Source organism: Bison bison, unplaced genomic scaffold, assembly GCF_000754665.1.
Source record: "Bison bison bison isolate TAMUID 2011002044 unplaced genomic scaffold, Bison_UMD1.0 scf7180017864139, whole genome shotgun sequence".
Taxonomy (NCBI): Eukaryota; Metazoa; Chordata; class Mammalia; order Artiodactyla; family Bovidae; genus Bison; species Bison bison.
In genome coordinates, this window is record NW_011494711.1 from 5,380,906 (window position 1) to 5,390,147 (window position 9,242).

Sequence of the window (9,242 nt, forward strand, 5' to 3'; positions counted from 1 at the left end):
ATGGCTGCAGTCACCATCTGCAGTGATTTTGGAGCCCCCCAAAAAATAAAGTCTGACACTATTTCCACTGTTTCCCCATCTATTTCCCATGAAGTGATGAGACCAGATGCCATGATCTTCATTTTCTGAATGTTGAGCTTTAAGCCAATTTTTTCACTCTCCTCTTTCACTTTCATCAAAAGTTTCTTTAGTTCCTCTTCACTTTCTGCCATAAGGGTGGTGTCATCTACATATCTGAGGTTATTGATATTTCTCCTGGCAATCTTGATTCCAGCTTGTGTTTCTTCCAGCCCAGCGTTTCTCATGATATACTCTGCATACATAAATAAGCAGTCTTATGTAACATCAACCAAATAGGAGGCAATTATTATTATTATTATTATTTTTTTTTTTTTGGAGAAAGAGGAATTGAGGAAAGAAGGTTGATAAAAAGTCAATGGATTGAACTTGTTGTTTGGGAAGAATTTGTCCTCTTGGAGAGAAATCTTTTATTTCAAAATTATGGCTGCTTGTTCCATCAAGGGCATTGCAATAAGTTGTGTGGGCTGTTTGGTAAGGGTACTCTGGCCCAGGATGCAGAATTTGGTCCTGCTTTTCCTCATTAATGCTGAATGCTAATATGATTTACTGCTGCTGTGTGGACTTAGCCCTCACCCTTTAACTGACAGGAAATGACACAGCTGTGTGAATGTGGAATAAGTCATTGCCCAACTGATCATCCTTTTCTCTGTTTACAGAAAAGAATTAGACAAAGAATTTGTTGCATTCTTTAGAAACCCAGGTCACATAATTTTGGCTCTGTATATTGTAAGGCACATATAGCTCTTTCCAACTGCCCCTTCCAAGCTTCAGTGTCATTGATTCTTGATGACACTTCTTTTATAATTCAGGATCTCCTGGGGCTAGAACAAAAGATTAACATTCAAAGAATCAACACAGGATGATAAGACTCACTGATACTACTAAACATGCAAATATACTCTATATCAGTTTGCCAGTGCAATATGAAAACTATTTAAGGAACTTCCCTAAGAAAAAACTTTAAAAGAATGAGTTCTTTATAAATGGTTGTCTTTGGAAATCACGTAGTGTATTCAAAAGATAAACCATTTTCAGTGTTCCAAGAGTAGTCAAAGAAAAGCAAAGATTATTACTGAACAGTAATCAGGCCATCTTTCAGACACGACCAGAGCTTCATTGCCAATCTGATGAGATACACAGAACTGAGTTCCTTATGGTTATGCCCATGGTCAAGGGGCATTCAATATTTTAATCCAAGACTAAAAAGATGGAGTCACAGATGACCTATCAAATTTCTAGAAAAATCCTTTGTGGACGTTCTTGTCCCTGATGTTAAAATACTTTAATAAAGGAAATGTGAAGACTTCATTGAGGTTAGTGTTTGTTTACTGAAAAGGCAGTTGTTGTTAGATCAAACTTATAAACAAAACACTTAGTAACCACTCTTTTATTATTTCTGAGCTCAGAGTGAGGAAATGGGAAATAATTGGCTAGAGCAACTTGAAAGGAGTCATTAACTTAGGCAAAGACAAAGACAGAGAGTAGATTTTCAAGTTAAATAACCTCAGTTTGCTGACCAGAAGCTTTCAATTTATGTTTGGGCAGAAGGTTACTATTTTGGTAAATAAAATCAACCAGTCAACAGATAAAATCCACAGATGTTTTCTGTGCCAAGAACTAGTAGTTGAATTGCAACAATTTTGATGACAAACGTATAAAAAGATGTCAGGGTCTGTTTCTCAGTCTGTAATATTTATTTAAAAGTTAAGTGCTTTAGATGGGATTGTAATAGAATTTGAGTCATGCATGATCCATGAACAAAGATTATAATGGATCACTAGTGATTCTAGACCCAGAATTTGAGGATCACCACTCCAGACCAGGTTTTTAGGGAAGAGAGATGTTTCCTTTTGACAACTGATTTGACTTCAGCAGAGTGGATTTAGTACTTCAGATCATAAACTCAGTGGTAAAGATCCACAGGAGACACAGGAGACATGGGTTTGATCCCTGGGTTGGGAAGATCCCTTGGAGTAGAAAATGGCAACCCACTCCAGTATTCTTGCCTCGGAAATCCCATGGACAGAGGAGCCTGGTAGGCTACAGTCCATGGGGTTGCAAAGAGTCAGACATAACTGAAGTGACCTCACAGCACGCAGCACACAGTACTCATCAAAGAGTTTATGACTTTAAAGGCTGTAAAAAATATGACAACATAAATTCTTTCTTCCTTTTTGTTGCAGAAATGGAGCAAAATTATTGCATTTGCTTTCACTGAATTATTCAATATATCTTATGTTCTTTTCCTAAAAGATGCTTTCAGTTAAATATTCTTTACTTCCAAAGTGTAAGTTAAAACCCCAAATCTTATTCTTTCCTTTGAAGGAAACTGCTTTGAGGGAAGAGGGCATTCTGGAAAATATACCCAAAATAGTATTCAAGAATATCTAAGACAATGAAGGTTCAGATAAAGTCTTGCAACCACCAATTTTTGAAAACATATATAAGAGAGAAGATTATTCCTTTACCCCTGGCCAACAAAAATCTTGCCTTCTATAAACATCTTCTAGTCTTGAGGGTCCTCTGGGTCCTCCTTCTTCCCTCTGACCTTCAAGGAATCCTCTCTAAGAGGCACCGCTTTTTACCAATGCTGACTATTACTCATTGAGAGCTGTTGAATGTGATTATGAACTATTAGTGCCTTCAAACCATCCACATGAGTAGAGATCAAGTGATTCACAGCTATCTGACCCTGGCACTTAACCAAGACTTCTCTGTGGGTCACATCATTGTCACCAAACCACCACAGACTGGCTATAGGTTAAAAGAATGAGCAAGCATTATGAGCAAGCACTGGCGCAGTATCTGGTAACTAGCAAGATATGTAAGTTATCTTGGGGAAAAAAAGTCCTGTCCTGTGCTTTAAAGGCAAAGAAGAGGTCCTAATACATCAATAATGTAATTCATCTTAATTATAACTGAGAGCAAAAGGCTACCATCAGTGCATTGTATGTAGCCATTGATCTTGATAAATATTTACTGAGGATTTATGCCAGTGCACTTTGTTCTGGCTTATAGCCTCCATGCTGCTTCTGAAAATGCCCCATGGTGCTTCCACACTGTCACAGCGATGCTGTGGAATCAATCCAATGACTATTCTCAGGAGTCCCCCTTGTCATCAAGTCCTACATAGATGTCTAGATTCATATTAGACAAGGTCGCTAAAGTCTCTTAACACATTGGAACCAGGGCACTTATGGTGGTTCATATATAATTAAAACAGACATTCAAAACCAAATTTCAAAGTACATCATAAATCTTGCCATGATGAGAAAAGAAGAAAATTAGGGAAAATATGAATGTATTTATTTTTATTAAAAAACAAGAACTAGAAAGAAAGGCTAGTATTAGCATCCTAAAGAGAGGCTTATTTATTATAATGTACAATGGAAGGCATTCAACTTTGATTCATTTTCCCAAAAAGCTGACTAGCTATTGCCCAATTAATATATACTGGAAACGTTCCAGAAATGATGCCTTCCATATACATACACAAATTCACGGTGTTGCTCCCCACCTCCCCTGCTGAGTTCTCTGTTCCTATTTTTAGCAGTCTTGGGGAGTGCTACCTGGCCTACATCTCTCAGTCAGAGGGCCTGGAAGTCAGGTCAAAAGATCTGGAGGAAAGGGAATCAGCAGACTTTGCAGTTCTCTGGAGCTCACCTACTGAGCTGTCCATGGACTGTATGACCTCTTGAGGCTTCCTAAACTGACTGGTGCTGGCAGAAATTCTCGCAGGACTCTGAAACACAGCGAGGTGAATGACGAGGGAAACTCTGAAAACAAAATCTTGTTCTGTAATAGTCCAAAATGTTGGTGCAAGGATAAGAGAGGAAGTCCTTCTGAGGGTCAATGATTTGGGTAATTCCAGGCCCCCGATATCCACTATTCCCCCCACACAGTCCTGTGACACTGTTTATTACCATGAGGAAAGTCAGTTTGCATTAAAATATAAACAGATTATCAGGTGGTGGACCAGTCTTCAAAAGAAATCTAGGAGAAAAACATGGTCTCTAGGTTTTCTAAAATTACACAGGAGTAAAAACAATGAGGTTATATTTTGGAGAGTAAAATTTTGCTTACATCTTGAAAATATAAATGACCTTCACATTGTTTTTTTGTTTTTTTTTTTTAAGCCCAATGAAATTACTATGTTTAAACTCAATGCAAATGAACGGTTGTGTTCACCTCATGGTTCAATTCAATGATGCATTGCATTCCCTGCTCTGGTCCTAAAACCTCTATGGAAGAGTGACTGAAAGAAACTGAAACGCAGTTCCTTGTCATAAAACTCTTTCTCAGTCATGAGCCAGCCCTCATGGACTTGGGCATAGTTACACACTCTTTCCCTTCTGTTCTAAAGCTGGTTCGAGTATCTATCAGATGAAGTCTTAAAGGGATTGAGGGAGACTGAAGAATGTATGCGCCAATGGGCCACTCACTTTTGAACTTTGAAGACAGCAGGTAACTGTAAGTGTGAGAGATATGCCTATATAATGATTTCACATAGTGTTAGAAATATGGATATTTTGATTACCACTAACTAGCTTGGTGATCATGGGCAAATATTTAACCTCTCTGGATGTCAATTTCTCCACCTGTAAATTAGAGAGCTGACCTAGATTATGTCTGACATCTTGAACAGCTTTACAGTGCGTGGCCTATGACTCAGATTGTATTTTAGATTAGTGGGAAGAACCACATCCCCACTAGCTGCCTTCCATCAGCCTATAGCACTTGGCTCCCAACGTAGGGCTACAAATTCAATTTCTATAACACAGATACTCTTATTCAGGTTATATATTTCTTCTTGTATCCATTTTGGAAATAACGTTTTTCAAGGAATTTGTCTACATCTATATTGTTGAAATTATTGGCACAGAGCTGTTCATAGTATTTTCTTATTATTCTTCTAATGTCTATAGGATTGATGGGGCTAGCCCTACTTTCATTCTTGATTTTGGTATTTTTTCCCTATCTTTTGTTTTTGATTAATTTTTGATAGAGGTTTCAATTGTATTAATTTTTTTGAAAGAACCAATTTTCAGTTCTTCCAAATGTTAACTTTGTTATTATTTGAGATTCATTTCATTGATTTCTGCTCTTACCTTTATTATGTCCTTTCTTCCGCTTACCTGGGGCTTAATTTGTTTTTCTATAATTTTAGGTGAAAGGGTAGATAATTAATTATAGAGATTTTTTTTGTTTTTCTAATGTAAGTATTTAAAGCTATGACCTTCCTTTTAAGCACTCTTAGCTGCAACTTACAAATTTCAATGTGTTTATTGTTTTTATTGTTTTTATTATATGTTTTTATTGTTCCATTCCAAATATTTTCTAAATTTTCTTGTGACTTCTTCTTTGGCCGATGAATCATTTAGAAATATTTCCTAATATCCAAATATTTGGAGGAATTCATTGATATCTTTTTGTTATTGATTTCTAATATAATTCTGTTGGGGTGAGATAAAATACTCTGACTTCAATCCTTTTAAATATATTGAAAGTCTTTAATAGACTGCATATTGTCTTTGTGTTTAATATTCCACATATGCTTAAAGAGAATGTATATTCTGCATCTGTCAGATGTGGTATTCTAGAAAAGTCTTTTAGGTAACTTGTTGCCAGTGCCATTCAAATCTTATATATTGCTATTGACTTTTTAAAAATTTATTTGTTTTATCAACTGCAGACAGTTGGCTGTTAAAGTTTCCCATGATGATTGTGGTTATTTCCCTATGTGTTTCTGTCAATTTGTGTTTCATTTACTTTAAAGCTTTGTTATTAGCTGTATTATATTCAAAATTGCCATATTAGTATTTTTTACAAATTCAGTTTGTATTATTATAAAATATCCTTCTTTATCTTGGGTAATACTTCTTATTTGAAGCCTATTTTGACATAAATACAGTCAAACTAGCTTTCTTTTGATTAGTGTCTGGATGGTGGTTTTTTCCCCTTATCTTTTTATTTTTAAACTATTTATGACTCTGTATTTAAAGTGTGCTTTATATTGTCAGCATACAGTTGGGTTTGTATTATTTTCTGTTCTGATAATTCTGTTTTTACCTGGAGATTTTATCCCATTTACATTTAATATAGTAAATGATACAGTTCAGTTGGGCTACGATTTTGGGGTTGCCTTTATTTTTTCATGTTCCTGCCATGCTAAGTTTCTTTTACCTAAGCAGGTTCCTAAGATTCATCCTATCAACTTGGACTGCTTCTCTGTCTGTCAAAGGAAGTATATCAATAGAATGTATATAGGCTAAACATAAATAAACAGGGAGAGGAAAATAAGTCAGTTGGAAACATAGGCTCAGGATGAGTCACACAACTTATGGTTACTATGCAGAAAGAACTTATCAGAAGATCAGAGTCAATACTGGTGGCAATTGTCTGGGACCAGCATCAGCTCTGATACTGCTAAATATTTTCCTTAGTGATCTGTGAGAAATATAATTAAGGGAGCAAATGATGCACTGTCAGGTGGAAAGGTTAGCCAGTCCATGGTTGCCCAGCTTATAATAATGAAATAATATGTTGGAGTAATAATCAGTAGCAAACAAAATGAGTGTTATTTAGGTAAATCTTCAGCTGATACCCTTAAAAACAGAGCTAAACATATTTTCAAAGCTAATAAGGATGAACAAAATTAGCAGGAAAAAGTCTTGAGGTTAACATGAATAATCACATGATTCTTTTACCACTGAAGTCCAACAACTTACAAACATTATTGTGAGACTAGGATTCAGAAATAATAATAAAATAAGTCACATGGTGATCTAACTTCTATATTTAACATCAGCATGCTGTGTCCAGTTCTAAATTCCCTAATTAACCTGGAAGAACTAGCTCGATTTCTGGGAAGTATCAGAACTTTGGTTTTAGAGCTAGACTCAGAGATAAATCTGTCCAAACTTCAACACTTTATTAATGATGAAACTCAGAAAGGTTGAAATATTTCATCCAACAGCATAGTATGTGGCAGCAATGTAACTAGAGCCCTAACTTTTAATCCTTTTCCTATTGCTTCTTCTAGCTCACAAATGAACACGGGATTTTGAAATCAGAGATGAGGAAAGATGCAAGGAAGTGAGATTATTCATTATAGAGAAGAAAATGTTTATGTACAAGACCTATCATAAGCCTATGAAAATTTCTTATTTAAAAAATAATGACCAGACATCTTGTCTGGTCAATCTTGATCAATCTTGATCAATCTTGATCTCCTCTAACCAGGGGCTTCATTTCCATGGGTGACTAAAGAAAAGGACATGCACAGTGAAGTACTATGGAAGGAATTTAGGAAACACATAGCAAGAGTCATTACTTACTACTATGGTAACTCACGATATTTCTTCCCCAGAGGTTTGATTTTTTAAAAATTAGGATATGTTTCACCTATCTAGAATGGTCACCTCTACAGATGGGAGGATCTTGTTTAAGATCCCTAAACTTCCATATTGGATCATTTTTATTTGCCCTTATTTTATGCCTCTTTATTATTCTCTTGCAAGATCTTACTCCAGGAAAGAGAAATACAACTTGAAACCAATGACACATTCTTGTTCTTAGTGCCATCCAGTACCATTTCCAGAGTGAGCCACCTCCCTGCTGAGCCTTTACTGTAAGCTCGCCACTTTATCTTTACTGTAAGCGACAAGGGCTGTGGTGTTAGGTGAGACAGTTTACCTAAGCATGCCCTGGGCTAACCAAAATGTATTCACAAGACCTATTGGAAAGTACAACACTACCTGTCAGCAGCAAATGGAATTCTTCTTCATGAATCCTATGTCAAAATTAAAAATGTTAAGTTACGAACTGTTCAAAAGTGTAATTCGCTACTAACTTACTGGGGAAATAAAAATCCAGATATCCGTTCATCATGAGGTTTGAATGGATACTACAAACCATGTGAAAAACTACAATTAAAAGTCATTATCTGTGGTGGGTTTTGCTTATAGGGCCAATGCTTTTTAAATGGAAAGTTCAAATAACATTAAAATCCATATTATATAATTTCAGACATACAGACTTAGAACAACCTTAATGATCCTCTTAGAAATTCAGAGATTGATTTTTGTTGTTACTTTGCTCTTCTGTGCTATAATTAAAACAATATCTTTGATAGTTGAAAGTAAATTAAAATTCTTTCTTAGGCAGTACTTTCAGTCAAGAAAAAATAGCTGTTTTAGTTTATTTCAAGGTTGATTCTTTTCCATTATGGAAGAGTGTTTACAAGTGATTTTGACAATGGCCACACAGCCAAATCATTATTTTTCTTTAAAGAATGCACCTCTATAAGAGATAACAAAATGAGAACCAGTCAAGGAAAGTAAGTAAGTTTGTTTATTTCTTTAGGACACATGTGGAGATCATTTGACTTGTCCTCATCCCAGATAATTTACAAAGGAAGAAAAACAATTACTCTATAACACCCAGTAATTTGGAATGGTTTTGGTGTTTTTATAAATATCTCATATTTCATGTTGTTTTTCCATCGAGTGATATGCACACATTATCAGATATTATAATGTATTTTGCTATACTGTGGAATCTGTGGCATACATTATTTAGGCCCAATCATATTCTCCACAGAGAGAGGAATTATGTGTAGTGGACTGGGTAAGAGATCGAACGGTGGAATTGGAGAGCACTGGCTTCATTGCCATGCCCCCCTCCAGGGGATCTTCCCAACCCAGGGATTAAACCCACGTCTCCTGCACTGGCAAGTGGATTCTTTACCACTGAGCCACCTGGGAAGCCCCCATCCTCTTGCCACTTAAAGACAAATAATTTAGCTGTGGTCAACAAGAAACTCTCAAATAATTCTCCTCTGGACCTGATTTACTTCCTGTGAATGAGCTCTGTAGATAAGTCAACTTCAGCTTCTCTGTGCTTGTGGATGGTGTCTCAATTACATTCTTTAGATTCTAGTAACATTCATCTCTGACTTATGTATTATTATTATTATTTTTCACTTGTCCCTATACTCATTCACTCTGAAAGAAGGCAGAACAACCCCTACAAATGCAAGAAAGCTGGTAGTGATGATATTGCAGCCCCATAGGATACTCTACCCTGGAGGGAACATCACTTGTCCCTATACTCATTCACTCTGAAAGAAGGCAGAACAACCCCTACAAATGCAAGAAAGC